The following is an 18,869-nucleotide window of genomic DNA, read 5'->3' on the forward strand; positions in this document are numbered from 1 at the left end:
TTCTAGCTCTAAAGTGAGGGACATCAGGTAAAAGAATGGACGATGCCTTCAGACTACAGGGTTGCAAACAGAAATAGACTTCAAATGAGCATTTTTCACGTTTGATATTGAATAGATTTACTTTTAAATAAAACTGTGTTTGTCTAAATCGTCTAGAAAAAAGTTTAAGAAAATGAGGTCATAACCTACTCCAAGTGGGAAATAATTGCCCCAATGACTCTTTCGACAGGATTTAATACTACCATTTTCTGGTCCGTGAATATATGAGATCCCATGGTCCAAGTGTGCTGTTGGTGGTTATTGAATAAGACACTGGAAATTATCTTAATATGGGCCATTCACGCTTCAAAACATATTATTTTTTGAAGCTTTTAAGTGTATCTGAGTGGTGAAAATTCACAGATTTTTCTCTAATCACATCAAACTCATAATAATTTCTGCATGAAATCTACTCTCCAAAAAAGATTTTGCCACACGGAGCTATTTTTTTTTGGATACAATATATTACCTTAGCACAGTAGTCTAAGGTTATTTATATCTTTCCAAAGCTCAAAGTGGTTATTAACACAGTCAGAGTCAGAATGCTAGCAGTTGTCATTTTATCCAGTTTCCAACGTGGTCTTACCATGCTTTCACTAAACTTTATTTAACTGCATTGTGAGGTACATTTGTACATATTTCCACTTTATAGATACTAATTAAATTACTTCGATGAAGCAGGCAAATATTTCTCAAAATATATATGTTGAAAATTTTTGACCCAATATTTTCACTTTAGGGTATTCATTCTAAAAAGTGTTCAAAATGTAGGCAAACATTTTCATCATGACTAGTGGTCTGCGTAACATGATAAACCAGGACCCCTGGATGCCTGATAGGGTAAAAGCATTTAATTATGTTCCCTGGAGTATTTAGCTATTGATTATAGTTTGGAGCGCTTTGAGAATTTAAGCTCCTTGAAGAAGGTAATTTTGTGTTTTGTTCTTGCCCATATCCCAGTATCAGAAGTGCTTATTATGCTCATATGTGCACTTAATGAAGATTTGTGTGATGAATAGATATTTAGTCATTTATTAAGTAATTTTCACTCAGCTAGGCTTAAGTAGGCACCTGGCATTTTTCTAAGTACTTTAAACGTATTGATCATGTAAACCCCCACAACACCACCATGAGGTAGTGACAGTTATTTACTTTACAACAGGGTCAGAGTGACACAGGCAGTCAGAGCACTTGTTCAGGGTCTTAAAGCTGAGTTTCAGCTGCCATTTGAACTCATTTTGTTTCCAGTGTCAATGCTCTTAACCGCTGCCCCATTTAAGGATATATATGAAAATGGTAGTTTGGAGAGGAGAATGATGTGTTGGTTGGACTGTAAAATATTCCTCCTTAGCAGGACAAATAAAATTCCATCTCCTTTCCACCTACTTCCCCTTCCCTTCCCCCCACCTTGAGGCTCCTGCTAGACCAGCGCCTGTCTGTCTCCTTCCAGCCGGCGCCATCGTGGCCATCTACCAGGACCTCACCAGCCAGGATGAGATGTTCTCCAGTATCTACAAGATCTGGGAGATCGCAAGCAGGCGGGCTGTGCCTGGAGGTAGAGGGGAAGATGGTCAGTAGGACACAGGGAAACACTGATGACTCGCTTCTGGGTGGAAATGCCTCCGCTGAAGGCCCAGAGGGCAAAGGTACCAAAAGCACAGTCATCACTGGTGGTGACACCGTCATGAACCATCGTTGGCTATGGGGACCATGCTCACCAAAGGAGCCTACAAGAAGCACGTCAACGGTGACAGGAACCCAATCCCAGGGAAACTTGAAGAACAGGGACCAGAGAGAGGAAAGCTTTTAGGACAGGGGCTGCAGAACAGATGGAGCCCATCCCTGCTGATCTCAAGAACTACCAATTCTCTGTTGGTGCAAACACGCATCCAGATGGCATGGTTGCTACGCTGGACCACCGTGAGGATGGTGTGATCTCCATATTGACTTTCTTTAAGGATGGTTTAGAAATGGGAAAATATTTCAATTTGGAACTGTCACCCGTCATCATTTCTGGCTGCTGCTTGTCATCCACACACCAGGACGAGGACACCTGGGACTGATGTTATCCTGAGCTCTTCATTTATTGTGACCTTGATTTATTCGGAGAGGAGGCATTGTTTTTTAAGAAAAAGCATGTCATGTAAGTTATCTAAAAATTGAATGCATTTAAACAAACAAACCAAAAAAAATTGCTTCACTATGTCCAAAGGACAATTTTTTTAAAATAATGAAGGACAGAGAATGTTTTTAAAAAGCTGAGTTTAATTGTTTAAAACTGAAATAATATGGTAATATAATCCATATTTACCTGTTTCACAACAGCCTGGGGGTAAACACAAGGTTACCATAGCAGAAACAAAACAATGTCATTGATGTCCTAGCCTTCCTCCATGGAAATCCCAAACAGCTCAGATTCTACCCCCAGTTTTGAGATTCCTTTGGGGGATGCCCTGTGGGGAAATCTCAGGGTTGTTTTCATTTTTTTCCTCTACAGTTCTTCCTTTTTGTTGTGATGGATTCTGCTAATTGGCTCTGTCTCAGGGACCCCGCCTGGAGGCCTCTCCTGAACTTCTGGCAGCTGCTGGTCCCACTGCCTTTCTTAGTTCACTGAGTTCATCATTTCGACACCCAAATTGAGCTACAATCTTGCAGAAACGATAAAGTGGGATCGGCTAATAGTGCTTTGGTTCTTAATGGGATTGTAATAAATGGCTCTTTCGGGTTTTATTCACTGCTTTATTGCAGCTCCTTTTCCTGGAATGTAAGCATGGGTGGACTTGAACAGAAAGAACCTTCTTGTGCTCAGAATCACCTCTGCAGCCCACCCCAGTGTTCTTTCACCAAACTCGTGTATTTTGAATATGTTTTCCCTTAAGATGAGTACATTTTAAGAAACCTTCCCACCTGTCATTTAACTAAAGCTCTGCCAGGTTGACCTATGTCTTCCAGACATACCCAGACATGTTGAATCCTAAGTTTAACATAATTTAGGTTCAAACTGGGGTTCACACTACACTAATATAAAAATGTGAAAAGTAAAAAGGATTGCATTTTGCAGATATTCTTGTTTTACCATCCTTGGTGATGTCCCCTTCAGCAGAGACAAAGGTGGTCCTCTAAATTTTAAGGTCAATTCCCTGATCAGTCATCTCATATCACAGGGAGAAAGGGAATGACCTCTGGGGTCCAGAGGCTATAATGACTTGGAAGGTGTTTACATATCTAAGGGAGAGAAGCAAAGATATCGATCAAAAGAGAAGTTGGGTGATATTGGAAACCTAGAGAAAATGGAAGTTAAAGAAGCAAATGATGGCAGAGCCAGCCAGTGACTCTCAAAGGTAGAAGAGGCATTGGCTACCAGACTTTAGCTATTCCTGTTAGTAAGGCCATCCCTAATGGAGATGGGTTGCTGGATATCTTTCTGCACAGACTATTTGAACACCATCCTATCTGTGATAATGATAAATGAGATGATCATGCTTAATGCCATGAAATGTTTAAATCAGTTACTTTCCCTTGTTTTGATTCATGTACTTTGATATCACCACTCTTCCTACTGCTACCACCACTATTGATCCTTTTGAATGCTTAATATGTGTTAGCATTTAAATACATTATCTCATTTAATCTTCAAATCAACCTTAAGAGATGTAGATGACTGTCCTGGTGAAGAAACTGACTTTCAGATATGGGAGTCCAGATTTTGCATGACTAAATTCAATCTTCAACTTGTCATTGGACTTCCACATGCATCTGTTTAGTAGAAAAATAAGGGAGGATCAATGGAACATTAATTTCTCTTAGGAAACAACTAAATTCTTCTTTGAAGACTAAGTGAATTACAAGCATTAAGCAGAAAGCACTTGCATGCTCAGTGGGGCCAAATTGTTCCCTGTATTTCCAAAATAACAAGATTTTATATTCTTTTGATAAAATTGTTTTCTTAAGGTACGTGTTTTGCTTCTTGGGTGTTATTTATTGTTTTAATAATAGGAGAAAGTATATAGAATGTAAAATAATCAAAAGCTGATTTACTATGGAAATTGGACCAATGTATCTAGGATTTATTGTTTTACCATCTAAAGTCCATATTTTTCTATTCTTTGGCTTATGATTTCTTTCTGTCTTGACACACTTCATGATTATTTTGCTTTTAGTTCCTGCACAAAGTTAAAATTGATTTTTCTGAACTTTCAATAACAATTTATATAGGGTATAACTCCAAAGATGGCATTTCAATTGAAGTGCTTGGCTTATATCTGTTAATTTAATATCACAAACTACTTTCTTTAGCAATATAATTTATTTCTTAACAGGGGATGTGTGAAGGACAAAAGTGTGCTATAGTAAATGGTACTGTTTCTGCCAAGAGTTCTCGGGACTTTCACATTAGCCACTATCATTAACTCGGCCGTGCTTTGATCTCTCACCAACACACTAACATTTACACATGATGCTTCTCCAAAATTTAAGAATTATTTATTGAATCAGCTACCAACAATTTACTAACAAAGTGCATACAATTTTCTCTTCCATAAGCAACATGTGACTATGTGCATATGGCGTGTAACTTTTGTGTTACTTTGGTTATGTTATCATCTGAGTCCATCTGGCTGTGTTCACTGTCCTTGTTTTGACATCTTGAAAGGCTCCACGGAAGCCATACTATTCTCCTAACCCTGTTCATTGCTGAATACCAACCTAATGAGAGAGGGACATTTTCCAAACTTAAAAAAACACACTATAAGAGGAGTCTTGTCTATAGATTCTAAACGTTTTTCCATCATGCTAGACCATCAACTTTCATTTTTCTTTTGGTGTATTTTTTGACAGGGTAACAATTGTTATTATTCTTTTTTCAACTAATATGATGGCTTAGATGGCCAACATTAAAGTAGTTTTTGGACTTAAATCCTAAGGGTAAGTTTCTGAACTATTTTCAGTATTATTAAGGAATATTTATAATCATACTTTTTTAATAAAAAGACACACACTCTCTATTACTTCAGTGTATCAATCTGGCTTTAAGGCATCTCTGTAAGTCAGGACTCTTCTTGATATTGACAGGGAACCTGTAGGTGCTGACCGAATCTCAGCTGGGTAGACCTGGGTTCACCTGACGACAGAACTGATGCTCAGCAGTCCAGTATTAGGTAGAGCCAGCAGTTTCCTTCTCAAATATAGCTTAGGAAAGTCCTTTTAAAACTCTTTCTTAGGAGCTGTTCGAAGGATGCTACAGCATTATTAAACTCAAAATATCTTACACTCTGTTTTATTGCTTGCCAAGAAAATGAGCAACATTTTAGAATAAATATTACAATATGCGCAGGAATTTCTGCAGTTCCTTTAAAGCTTCAGGCTGAGCATGAGGGTTTCCTTTGAAGTTAGACCATCGAGTTGGTGGTGCTAGTTTTTAAGCGTTGTACCAATGAGGAGACATGTAAATCGGACACTAGCTCTTCACGCGAGGCAATGAGCCTTTTCAAAAAGGAGATGGCCTTTGCTCCCTTTTTTTCTTTGCCCACTTTTGTACTCTACTAACATTTCCTGGAGTCCTTTTGCTCTTCCCTCCCCTCCTCCAGGGGCTCCAAATTACTTAACGAATTGAAGACTTCACCAGTCTGTTCTTTTTTAAAAAAATATTTTTTTATTATTGACAGTATTACAGATAGCTCCCATTTCCCCCCACCAGCCTGGTCTGAAGTGAGGGAAGTTAGTATAATACAGTGGACTTTAAATAGTCATTATTTTTTTTTTTCATCTTGAAAGCCTGTTCTTTATTCTGATATTGTGCCCTCCCCACTATTTTGATTAGAACTTTCTTTCTTTCTTCTTCTTTTTTTTAAATATGATCATTGTTATAATAATTTTTCTTTTCTTTGTGAAAAGATTCTAACCTGACAAAACCTTTTAAGGTTGGTAACTCTACATTAATTCCCAAATGTACATTTGAAATTTTATTGATCTCTGAAATTCAAAGATTGGCAACCACAACTGTAGACAAAATCTATAATTGAGTTGTAATGCTTCCAGATTTCTCTGAAAGGGAACACACTGGCAGCAGAGATTAGAAATGCTTTCAAAGATATGACATGATTTTTCACATCAAATAGGAGATAAGTCACCACCTGTCAAATTTCCATTTGACCATTATCTTTTAAAAAAATTATCTTTATTGTTGAAAGTATTACAGATATCCACTTTTTGCCCCTCCCCATTAACCTCCTCCACCCTGCTCCTGCCCCCTCCCCAGGCCTTCACTTGACCATTATCTTTTATCCAACATTTACCCTCCCTGTACCTGGAAATACATGATGGCTTTAGAAATGTCATATTTATGCTGAAGACAGTCACACACATGGGTCAAACTCCAAGAAAGAAGACTACCGGATCTCTTTTGTCTTGTGGTTCTCATGTCATCTCATTTAAGATGTGATTTATAAATTATGTTGCTTGAGTCTGGATGTGACTCAAGCCACAAACTTAAGAGAAGTTTGTAACACAGTCTTCCAAGTTTTAAATAATCATCTGAATGAGAATAAAAGAGAGTTGGAAGATTGCAGCTCAAGGCTTATTTTGAGTTGAGGTTTCTGATGAATTGGGGATATGTTTTACTCTATAGTTTTCACCAGAAGAGGATCACTTGGAAAATCTAACCATCTGCAGGGAGATAAGTGGGGATTTTTTAGTTTCAAAAGTTCCATTAAGGTGACATTCGATCTTTTTCCACCTAACTGCTTAGCGTAATGCACAGTGAAACAGATAAAATGCATAGTTTTGCCAAATGCTAGTTACGGAAGAAAACTCTGATATGAAGAAAGTAGAATGAATCTATAAAGTCTGGGTAAATAGTGTGATTTTCAAATAGAAAATGTAACTTTTAAATATAACAGGCAGAAGGGGTTATCTGATCTCAATTCTTACATAGGTATTAAAAGTAGAAAAAGATTATTTTGTTTACAAACCACTATGCCTTCTACATGGAAAGAACTAAACAATAGCTTTGAGTGATTGAATGAATTCTACTTATATCCATTTTACCAATACAAATGATGCCAAGTTGTATTATAATCATACATTATCTTCTGTCAATAAGATAATGCTTAATGCTTAAAAATCCATAGAGAAACAAATAAAACATTACACATTATCCATGCTTCAAATAACTTCTTTTTAAAAAATACATTTTATTGATTTTTTACAGAGAGAAAGAGAGAGGGATAGAGTTAGAAACATCGATGAGAGAGAAACATCCATCAGCTGCCTCCTGCACACTCCCTACTGGGGATGTGCCTGCAACCAAGTTACATGCCCTTGACCGGAATCGAACCTGGGACCCTTCAGTCCGTAGGCCGACGCTCTATCCACTGAGCCAAACTGGTTAGGGCTCAAATAACTTCTTAAAGTTATTTTATTGTCAGAGTTAAGTCATATATAATTTAGTATCCATCTCAATTTTTATCCATAAATAATACTTTAAAGATAGCAATGCAGCAAAGCAAATTTTGAGATGGATTTACAATAATTCTACATAGTCCTAGATACAGGCAAAAATTTATCTTTCAATTTTTTTCTATCTACATTTTAGAGTCTGTGTCTAGAATGTGACCACCAATCAAATAGCAACATATAGAATTATTTTTTCATTATGGAAAGGGCTATAGAGTAGCAGAAAGCTGCTTTGAGCTCTAATTCTGCTTCTTTCTTTATAAAGTAAGACAGGTGACTACATCATCATTAGCATTCCTTCACCTTTATATTTCTAAGCTATAAGAAAGACATTTTGAACATTAGTTGAAAAGGTCGTAAAAGGTTTATCCAAAATATTGACCTTATTCTATAGCTTTGTAACCATTTGTTTGATTCAATCCTTTCCATCTCCCAATATCTTCTCTAATTTGCACAAAAATTTGCCTCCATTTTTTTATGGGACTTGTAGGGTCTTGTGCTTTGCATTTTGCCTGCAGTGACATATGTACATTAGTTATCTTCTCTCCCAAAGCACAGCCATTTACCACACTTCGTTTAGTTTAGTAACACAAACAGTGCCTGGCATAGTGCCTTACACGAAATGCTAAATAAACATTTATTAAATAATCGATGGAAGTATTATGGAAGGTGTTAGCCAAGGGTTTACTCGATAAACTGCAGCATTCAAATTATTCATTTATTCATTTAACAAACACTCCCTACAGTTTACTGTGTGCCACACGCTGTACTGCAGGCCAGAGATATACAGATAAATACAGCTGCTGGGACCAAAGGAGCTCACAAACACGCAGGCTGACATTTAACGAATAAATTACCATCACTTCCCACCCTTCAACAGCCTAGGAAGTGATGGTGTGTGGATGACAGCAAAGATTTCCTGGACTAACGGGTGCTACTTCTGAGCTAGGTATTCAAGGATTACTATGTATCTGTGAAGCAGACCCTGTGTGCTTGCAGTGTGTGTGTGTGTGTGTGTGTGTGTGTGTGTGTGTGTGTATGTGCGCGCGTGTGCATGCGTGTTGTAATCTAGGGGGAGAGAGATAATGATCTGGGCCTTCAGAGAGGTGAGAAATAGCATGGCATGTTGGGGGCAGGCTTTGTTGAGGACAGGGTCTATGATTCACATAGTAGGTAAGTTTTAACAAGCAGACTGAAAGAGGAGGGGGTGGTAGTGCTGTAGGTGATGGTGGTAGTGGTGGTAATGGTGATGATGGTGGTGGAGATGATGGTGGTGGTGGAGATGGTGATAGTGGCGGTGGTGGTGATGATGGTAAGTGTTAGGTGGGTTTGAGAAGGAAATGCAAGTGGAGCACAGAGCTACAGGAGTGCTCTCTGTTGGTGTTTTCTGCATAAACCTCCAGCAGAGAAATCCTAGCCCTTGGGTGGAAGAAAGTTGAGAAAGAAGACATGAATTTCAGTGCTGCTGAACTTGGCCTGACCTACCTTACACTCAGTGGACCCAGAATAAGTGTGTTATTTCAATAAAATGTATGGAGGCTTGTGGGAAGGATTTTGAGTTTTAAGAACAAAATGCAAATTACCCTATATAATAAAAGGCTAATATGCAAATTGACCGAACTGTGGAACGACTGGTCGCTATGATGTGCACTGACCACCAGGGGCAAGATGCTCAACGCAGGAGCTGCCCCCTGGTGGTCAGTGTGCTCCCACAGGGGGAGTGCTGCACAGCCAGAAGCAGGGAGCAGGCCTAAGCCATCAGTCGGACATCCCCCAAGGGCTCCTGCATTGGTGAGAGGGTGCAGCCGGGCTGAGAAACTCCTCCCCCCTGAGTGTACAAATTTTAGGACTTCTAGTACTAAAATAAAGCAGATAAACACAACTCCTATACTTCTCAAACCTTATTACACAAACTTTAGATTTTAAAAAAATCTGTTTATTTCTGCTAACCAGATAGTGAATTATTTTTCTTGGAACTAGTACCAGAATTAATTCTACACATAAATAAATTACTTATGTCTGTTACATTTATTAATCACCAATAATCAGTAAAAGAGGTACCTTATTTTATATTATACCCTGCATACACTTTTAACTTTTTATTATGGACATTTTAAATATATACAAAAGCAGATACAGCATAATAAATTCAAATCTACTCATTATCCAGTGTCAACATTTATGATCTCATCACAATCTTGTTTTCTCTTACCTCCTCTCTTATTACTTTTTGAATTTTAGTTTTTCTCCCTTTATTATTTTTAAAATATTTTTTTATTAATTTCATAGAGGGAGAGAGAGATAGAAACATCAATGATGAGAGAGACTCATTGATTGACTGCCTCCTGCATGCCCCCTACTGGGGATTGAGCCCGCAACCTGGGCATGTGTCCTGACTGGGAATCGAACCCAGGACCTCTTGGTCCATGGGACGATGCTCAATTCACTGAGCTACCACAGCCAGGATCCCTTTATTATTCTGAAGCAAATCCTGAACACCATGTCATTTCACCCACAACATTTCAAAATGAGTCTTTAAAAATATGAATTCTATTTTTACAAATCATAATACCTGTAGATCATTTAAAAATTAATAGTTCTTTGATTATATATCTAGCCAGGGCTCAAATTTCTAATTATCTCTTAAATGTCATACGTATAAAAGGTTCCTGACTTATGATGGTTCAACTTAGGATTTTTTGACTTTCTGATGGTACAAAAGTGATACACGTAATAGGTTACATGAGATATTCAACATTTTATTATAAAACTAGAGGCCCGGTACACAGATTTGTGCACCACTGGGGTCCCTCTCTCTGCCTGGCCTGTGCCCTCTTGCAATCTGGTACCCCTGGGGATGTCAGACTGCCAGTTTCGGCCAGATCCCCACAGGCCAGGCCAAGGGACCCCACTGGTGCACGAATCCGTGCACCAGGCCTCTAGTATATGTATACAATCTTTGGTTAATCTCTTCCCATGCTCCCCCATCCCTTCTTCCCTCTTAGATTCGTCATTCTGTTCTATGTTTCCATGCCTGTGTGTTGAGCGTCTGCCCCCTGGTGGTCAGTGCGCATTATAGCTACCGGTCAAATGGCTGAACAGTCGCTTAGGCTTTTGTATATATAGATAGGCTTTGTGCTACATGATTTTTTTTGCCTCACTGTAGGCTAATATAAGTGTTCTGTAAGGTAGGCTACGCAAAGCTATGACTTTCGGTCAGTTAGGTGTATTTGGTGCGTTTTTAACCTACAATATTTTTCAACTCCCGATGGGTTTATGGGGACATAACTCTTGTAAACTGAGGAGCACCTGTAGATTTTTAACTATTTGCTTGAGTCTGGACCCAAATAAGGTAACTACATTGCAATTGCTTACTATATTTAAGTCTTTACTAATCTGTAGGCTCCAATTCACTTCGTTAGTTTTCCTTGAAATGTATTTGGTTAGGACACTGGTTTATTATTTTATAGAGTTCCCCCATTCTGGTTTGGGGGGTGCAGCCCCATAGTATACTATAACAATTTCCTTTGCTCTCTGTATTCCTATAAACTGGTCATTAAATTTACACGTTAGAGCAGCTCCAGATGAAGTTGTGTTTTTTTCACAAGGAGTCTTGAAGCTCCTGGTGTGTGTCTTATTATAATGTTAACAGCTGTTGGTGCACAATGCATAAATCTGCATATACATATTTTAATGCTAAAAGTTTTGATGTAAAAACTGTTGAAATGGATTTTCTGAGTAACCAAAATTTGTTGAGAGAGAATAGATGTCGCAACAACAAGAAAACACCTTTTAAAAAACCATGAATACAAATAATTGCTAATGACCCCATCAAAGGTGTGTATTATTTATCCAAATTATATGCCATGGATCAGCAAGCACCTTGACAAGGAAAGCTCTTTGTGTGTGATATAAATCACCAAATGCCTTCTTATTTAAAAACTGGATGGTGTTCATAGCTCTGTGACTCCGTAAATTTGAGTTTCTAATATCATGCTGAAGAACATAAAACCTGTTTATGCATTATAATGCAGCAATAATGTATCTTTTTTGCAATCATTGGCATAACTAAATCTAGCTTGCCTATAGCATGCATAATGACAAGTTTGCGAAATGATCAGGATTTTAAATTTTAATTCACCTGCAATTCAAACCCCTGCAGCAATTAAAGAGAAAGCCACACATAGCAAACCCACAAACACCTTTAACTGAGGAAGATGCAATTTGCAGGAAGAATGTGTCCCTGTGCCCGTGGAGGCCATCACAGAACTGGCATCCACAGATATACCTGCATATGACAATAAGTCCTGATTAAAATAATTTGCTCCTGCATGTTCTTTAAAATAAAGATTCAGAGAAATTCAACAAAAAACATAATGTTAGTGTGGGTTGCTCAAATCGTTGTTTTTACAGGTCTTTTGACTATTTTTTATGGGGCAAGAATGAAGTAAAAATTGAGATATTTATCTGGATTAGGAATTGATAAATGTTTTCCGTAAAAGTCCAGATGGTAATATTGAGGCTTTGAGGGTTATGTGGTGTCTGTCAGAACTACAACTACTCAACTATGCTATGGTGGCATGAAAGCAGCTTTAGATAATATGTACATAAATGACGGTGTCCTGTTCCAATAAAACTTTATTTAGAAAAACAGTGAGTCTTATTTGGCCTGTGAGTTCTAGTTTGCTGACCTTGGTCTAGATAATTCAAGCCAAATCGTTTTTTTTTTTTTTAAGCCATCTCATTGCTTATAAAAGAAAATATTTTTTTTCTTCCCCTAAATAGTTGATGTTGCCCTTGTCCCCTCGTCCCATCTAATTGAGTTCAACAAAAAGTAGCTTAATTCTCTGCTTTATTTGATATGTGCAGACACAGGTTTTGTTATATTTTGAAAGCAAGTCCTTTGAGCAGCAGCTAGCCACCTGTCTGAGTTTATTAGACTTAACGAGGGATGAGAATGGACTGTCCTATGCAGAACAAAGGAAATCTGCCAGAAGGAAGCTCAATACTTCAAGGAGGCCTTGTGTTTTTGTACTTGGTTTCTTAAAGCAACCACTTCACAGCGGAAGACCAAAGAAAAGTTGGACACCAGAGAAAGAGAGAGAGAGAGAGAGAGAGAGAGAGAGAGAGAGAGAGAGAGAGAGAGAGAGAGAGATTTTATTTGCAGGGAACAAGGCACTAAGTATAACATTAAAAATGATCTTTGTATCCTCTTACTTCAAACAAAAACAACAACAACAACAACAAAAGCCTCACAATTCGTTGAAAGCTGGCAACTCACTTGAAAGAAGCTGGATAAATTGTTCCATTGTCTGAAATTAAAAATAAATACGTTTGATATGTCTTACATTTGTTTACAATTACCTTGTGTTACAATACAAGATTATTCAATTGTATAAAATAGTCATTCTTTGCAAAATAAACCCTCATTCTTAAAAATGTAAGAATACTACATTTCAATGTAATTAATTTGTAAGACCAAATGAATGTTTCAGAGAGAAAAGAAATAATTTTAGTCTGAAGTTTAAAAACATATGTATCTATTATTTGTCATAATTTCTAAGACTAATTTTTGTCCTGAGATGAATCGGGCAGAATGTCAATAAAGATTGCTTTTTATTGTATTTTAGTACAAACTCAAAGGTGGACACACAAGAAAAATGCATTTTAAGTTGTGATTCATTGGGATGAGTTGAGACCTAGAAAACTCTATGAAATTTTCCCTTCTAGAGTGAAGGTATTAGTTTCTTTTAAGCTTATTTAGACTTGTTTCCAAAGGACATTTTTCTGGAAGATTGTCCAACTTGTTTTCCTAATGTTAAAAAGGTAACTCACAAACACTCAACAAATGACCTACCCCTTGCAATTTGCATTTTCTCCACCTTTCTGAAGTGTCCCGTGTTGAAGACTGCGCTACAGTTCATAGGCATTTGGCTTCGGTTCGAGGGATAACTAAACGTTTGAAGCATAGGGAAGATTTTACAATGTGTGTCCTTTCAAATGAGGCTTGACTTTTAGGCTTGACATTGGAACACTTGAAGATTGAGGACACGGATAAACGATCCTTTTACACACAGAGGAAAAAAAGGAGCTGGTAAAAAAAAAAAAGCATATAACTGCTGTTTATAAAATCTGCTAATGAGTCTGCTAACGGGAGACAGATTACAAAATGGATTTCCCAGAGATTTATCCCCGAAGTAGCAACGGGGAAGAGCTATGATTTTGACATTCCGTTCTCAAGCTACAATTTCTGTAATGAAATGAAAAAAAGCAACACGGATTACACAGTGATGGACAACTGGGTGTTTGATCATTCTACTTACATATTCACAGAGATGGTCTTTCAACTGTTTCAGCACTAACTTGAATTGGGATGTAAGAAAGCATTTTTATGTAGCGATGAAGGTATAAATATGGAACGCGTCCTCAGGACTCAATTCTCGCGTCATGCCCGCGTGTGTGCTTATTTTGTGAGGATTTCTGGCTGTCCTCTGCTTATTTGCACAGTCTCAGATCTGATGACCTTTAAATTTATGACCTAGTAAATAATCTTCTTTGGCTTTGGAAGAAAAAGAGATGGGTCAATGGAGTCTTAATTGCAAAAATGCTGCCGATGACCCTGCTAATAGAAAGCAGATTCCACAGTACAGAATGCAGTCTAGTCACCCTTCCACTTATTTTCGTTTGGTTCCACCCCAGAACGTTACCAGCAGAAGAAATAAGGCTTCGGGAGTGCTGTAATGAAAAACGGCTCCTACATTCCTTAAGGCTGAGGCTACTGTGTGTATCTGTTTTTCTGGAAGCACAGACACATTTTCAATGAAAGATGCAGTGCAGTGCTTTGAAATGTGTGAAATGTTCAGACAAGGACCTGGTTGTATCTACAGGACAGCTTTTGTGTGCAAATATCTTTTTAGGTTTATACACACAACTAGAGGCCTGGTGCACAAAATTCATGCACTTGGGGAGGGGGTCCCTCAGCCCAGCCTGCACCCTCTCACAGTCAGGAGCCCTCAGGGGATGTCTGACTGATGGCTTAGGCCCTCTTCCATCGGTTGGACATCTTTAGCACTGCCGCAGAGGCTGGAGAGACTCCTACCACCGCCACTGCACTCACCAGCCATGAGCCCAGCTTCTGGCTGAGTGGTGCTCTCCCTGTGGGATTGGGCCGTAACTGGCTCTCTGACATCACTGAGGGGTCCCAGATTGCGAGAGAGTGTAGGCCAGGCCGAGAGACCCCACTGGTGCACGATTGGGGCCAGGGAGAGACACAGGAGTTTGGCCAGCCAGAGAGGGACCATAGGAGGGCTCCAGGGCATGTCCGGCCCATCTCGCTCAGTCCTGATTGGCCGGACCCCAGCAGCAAGCTAATCTACCGGTTGGAGTGTCTGCCCCATGGTGGTCAGTGCACGTCATAGTGAGTGGTTAAGCAGCCTTAGATTCTCATTAGCATATTACACTTTGATTGGTTGAATGGCTGACCAGTTGACTAGATACTTAGCATATTAGGCTTTTATTATATAGGATTGTTTTAACTGGCTGCAGATTGCAAGCATTGCAGGTTTAACTATATTGCTACATACAAATGAAGAATTGAACTTGACCCTATAAAGGGTTATGTATTCCTGATATGAGAAATTTCTGGAAGAGTGCCAATAAATTCTGGCAGAAGCCAACCCCAAGTGGGATAATGGAAGCCTTTTGTGATGCTACCAATAGATGATTTTAGGTTAGAGATTTCCAGTTGAGGCTTACAGCACCAGGCAAAATGACTCCGTTAAACTACTTTGGAGAAAAATTCATCTTTGTGTTGCCACTTGCTTTTTAGATATTCTACAACAAATTTGGTCATGGGCTGTGATTTCCTTTAGAACAGTAAGAATTTTATTTATGAGTCTATTTTTGTTCATTCATTTTTAATGAATAAATTGTTTGTTCATTTATTTTGTTCTTTAGATTCCACTTATAACAGACTGATCATTGCCAGGGGGCAGGGGAGTTAGGGGACTGGGTGAAAAAGGTGAAGGGATCAAGGAGTACAAATTGGCAGTTACAAAATAGATACTCAAAAAATAAAGTACAGCATGAGAATATGGTTAGTGATATTGTAATAACTACGCATGGTGCCAGGTGGGTCCTGGAATCAAGTATATGATTCTCTAACCACTGAGCTGTGCACCTGAAACCAATACAAAATAATATTGAATGTAAACTGCCATTGAAAAATAAAAAAACAGAAATTTTTGTAGCCACCCCCCAATAAAAACTGTAAGAATTTAAAAGGAGTATCTTACTATAAAATAGAAATGCCCCGACACGAGAAAACATTTTGGGGAAAGGAGAAATTAGGAGAGATTTTTATCAAATAATACAGGACCAGGAGGAAGGCACGGCACTCTGGCTTTGGTACATAAAAGCCGCAGGTGTTGCCTTTGTACAGTGACTCCTGGTGAACTTCACCAGCGAACAGTGAGGTTGGAAGTGCACAAGCTGGGGAACGAGGCTGTGCCCACACAGTCATATCTAGTCCCTGTGGGCATTTTCGTAGAAATTAGTAAGTACATTTACTTATGTATTTTTGTTTAAAAACACTTCATCAAAGTACATAGAAGTGCCCATATTCTGAGTGTGTGGAGTTGATGAATTTTCACAGTGGTATCCAGGCCCCACATCGAGACATGGTAGCAGCATCTGAGAAACTGCTTTGTTTCTTTCTAGATACGTCTCACTCTTAACATACTATCCTTATTTCTCATTTATAGATCATGTTTTATTTTATTTATTTATTTTTAAAATATATTTTATTGATTTTTTACAGAGAGGAAGTGAGAGGAATAGAGAGTTAGAAACATCGATGAGAGAGAAACATCGATCAGCTGCCTCCTGCACACTCCCTACTGGGATGTGCCCGCAACTGAGGTACATGCCCATGACCGCAATCGAACCTGGGACCCTTGAGTCCACAGGCCGACGCTCTATCCACTAAGCCAAACCGGCCAGGGCAGATCATGTTTTATTTTTAAATTTATTGTATAAATTGAATCATATTAAATGTACCCTTGTGGGTGTGGCTTCTTTTGTATTTGTTAGATTCATACGTATTGTAATGAATAATTTTAGATTGTTAATTTTCATTACTATATGTATTTTATTCTATGAATATATTACAATATATTTATGCATTCTACTATTCCTTTTTTAAAAATATGTTTTTATTGATTTCAGAGAGAGGAAGGGAAAGGGAGAGAGAAACACCAATGAGAGGAGCATCTATTGGCTGCGTCCTGCAAGACTCCCACTGGGGATCAAACCCAAAACCCCAGCACGTGCCCTGACTGGGAATTAAATCAGTGGGTGACCTCTCGGTGCCTGGGCTAATGCTCAACCAACTGAGCCATGCCAGCCAGGGCTGGTCATTATTTCTTAAAATATTTCCCCCCTTTTTCTCTTCTCCTTCAAGGACACCAATGGAACATATACTAGGCTTTTTTGATGTTGTTCCACAGTTCACTAATGCTTTTCCACTTTTTTTTTTTTGGGGGGGGAGGGGATTAAATTTCAATAGTTTCTGCCTCTTTGTATTCAAGTTCACTAATCTTTTCTTTTGCAAGAAGAAAAAAAATTAAAAATATCCCCCTCCCCTACTAACACCACACCTTTCTGAGCACTCTACCCAATGCCTTAGACCTATGATGTTTTCTGGTATGGCTAATAGGAACAGAAGCTACTCCCGCCTCTCTGTGAGGATCTAGCGCTGTTCCCTGTAATGTAAACATCCTTCTAATGTTTCCTGCCCCTCATCTTGGGCCGTTTGATCACTGATCAGTACTCTGTTGAGTACTCGAGGGGGCTCTGACATAGTCCTTTCTCTGTGGTACTTGGGCATCTGCACCAAGGGTGCCCCTGGCAGAGTGGTGCACACGTCATAAACCAGGGGTCAGCACATTTTTTCTGTAAAGGGCCAGATGGTAAATATATGAGGTCTCGCAGGCCATATGGTCTCTGTTGCAACCCTTCAACTCTGCCATTAGTGCCTGAAAGCATTTATAATACGTACATGCATGGGTGTGGCTATGCTCCAATAAAACTTTATATGCAAAACCAGGGGGCAGGCCAGATTTGGCTTATTTAGGGGCCTTGATTTATTGACTCCTGTGACTGTCTTCTGGATTTTTGTTTTGTTTTGTTATTGTTGTAGTTACTATTTCCTGGGTGGGACTTACGGCAGAAAGCTTTATTCCAGGTTGAAAGCAGCAAGAAGAGTATACTGTTGGGGAAACTTTTCAGGTTGGTGTGCACCAACACTTGGATTCATTATTTTTTGCTTCAGTTTTTGAAATGCTAAGTATTGAATCGTTTAATGCTGACATTTCAGCTAATTGCTCTTTAATGTACATTTGACATATGAGGCAACATATTGCAATCTAAAAATAATTAAGATAAATCATTTGCTTATATTGCTGTGGAGAAGACAACCCATTTTTCACCTCCCTCTCTACAGTGTCTGAACAAGGGGTGTCCTAGTCGCCATGGAGAATTGGAACTTGCCCTTCACGCTGCGCCTGCCGTCTCTGGAGAAGTCCCCGGGAGCGTGGATGGAGCACAGTGGCAGCTCCCAGGATGCTCTCCGCCTCGTCAGACAACCTCTCCAGATGGGGCTGCATGCATTCCAGGGGCTGGGCTCCCGAATTCCTCTGGAGCGCCTTGGCAGGCAGCCAGTGTGCCGGGAAAGATTAGATTCTGTCTCCCTGCCTCCTACAGAAACCCCCAGAGGATTTTCCTCTTCAAGTTCGAAAAGACTGGCTCCAGCCAGCAGGTCCAGCAAGTGGGCCCATTTGCGCGTTGAGTATCTGGGGAATAATCGCATACAGATAGGCCATCGTTGAATGAGCAGTATGTACAAATTGACTTTTCTCTTTTGGGGGTGGGAAACGCTCCTAGTTTTCTCCAGGGGGATTATACCGCCATACAACAACTGTCACAAGTGCACGGTACATTTTTTGAGTAGAATGGGTCATTTGTTTCTCTGGGCACTTCATTTTGCGTTTTAAAGTTCGCTGATCATATTTCAAAAGACCGCTGTGGAGTATGTTCTTTAAAGGAAGCCTTTTCTCCATTTGTGCTAACCAAGGCAAGGTTTCCAGCTTTATTCTGTGTGATTCCATTTTATGAAATCTGAAGACCATCAGCTATATTTATACAAAGGCAATTTGTTAGTTTTCTGTAAATATAGATTTTGAGCAAGCTTTAAGAAAATGCATGTTTCTGTATTGTAATTTTCCTTGAAGTCAATTTTATGAACAGATTTATTACATTTATGTAATTAAATCAACATTGATTTACACAGATTGTGTCTAATGTGTCTTTGTCCAGAGTAA

General features: G+C 39.0%; 1 pseudogene across 1 annotated transcript; it reads left to right on the forward strand.

The window, feature by feature from the left end:
• Nucleotides 1–1,536: 1,536 nt before the first annotated feature.
• Nucleotides 1,537–2,102, forward strand: LOC307104468 (translationally-controlled tumor protein-like; annotated as a pseudogene). The gene has a single exon. The product of its transcript is annotated as a translationally-controlled tumor protein-like (transcript).
• Nucleotides 2,103–18,869: the final 16,767 nt, after the last annotated feature.

The sequence above is a fragment of the Cnephaeus nilssonii genome (genome assembly GCF_951640355.1).
Source record: "Cnephaeus nilssonii genome assembly, chromosome: 8".
Lineage (NCBI taxonomy): Eukaryota > Metazoa > Chordata > Mammalia > Chiroptera > Vespertilionidae > Cnephaeus > Cnephaeus nilssonii.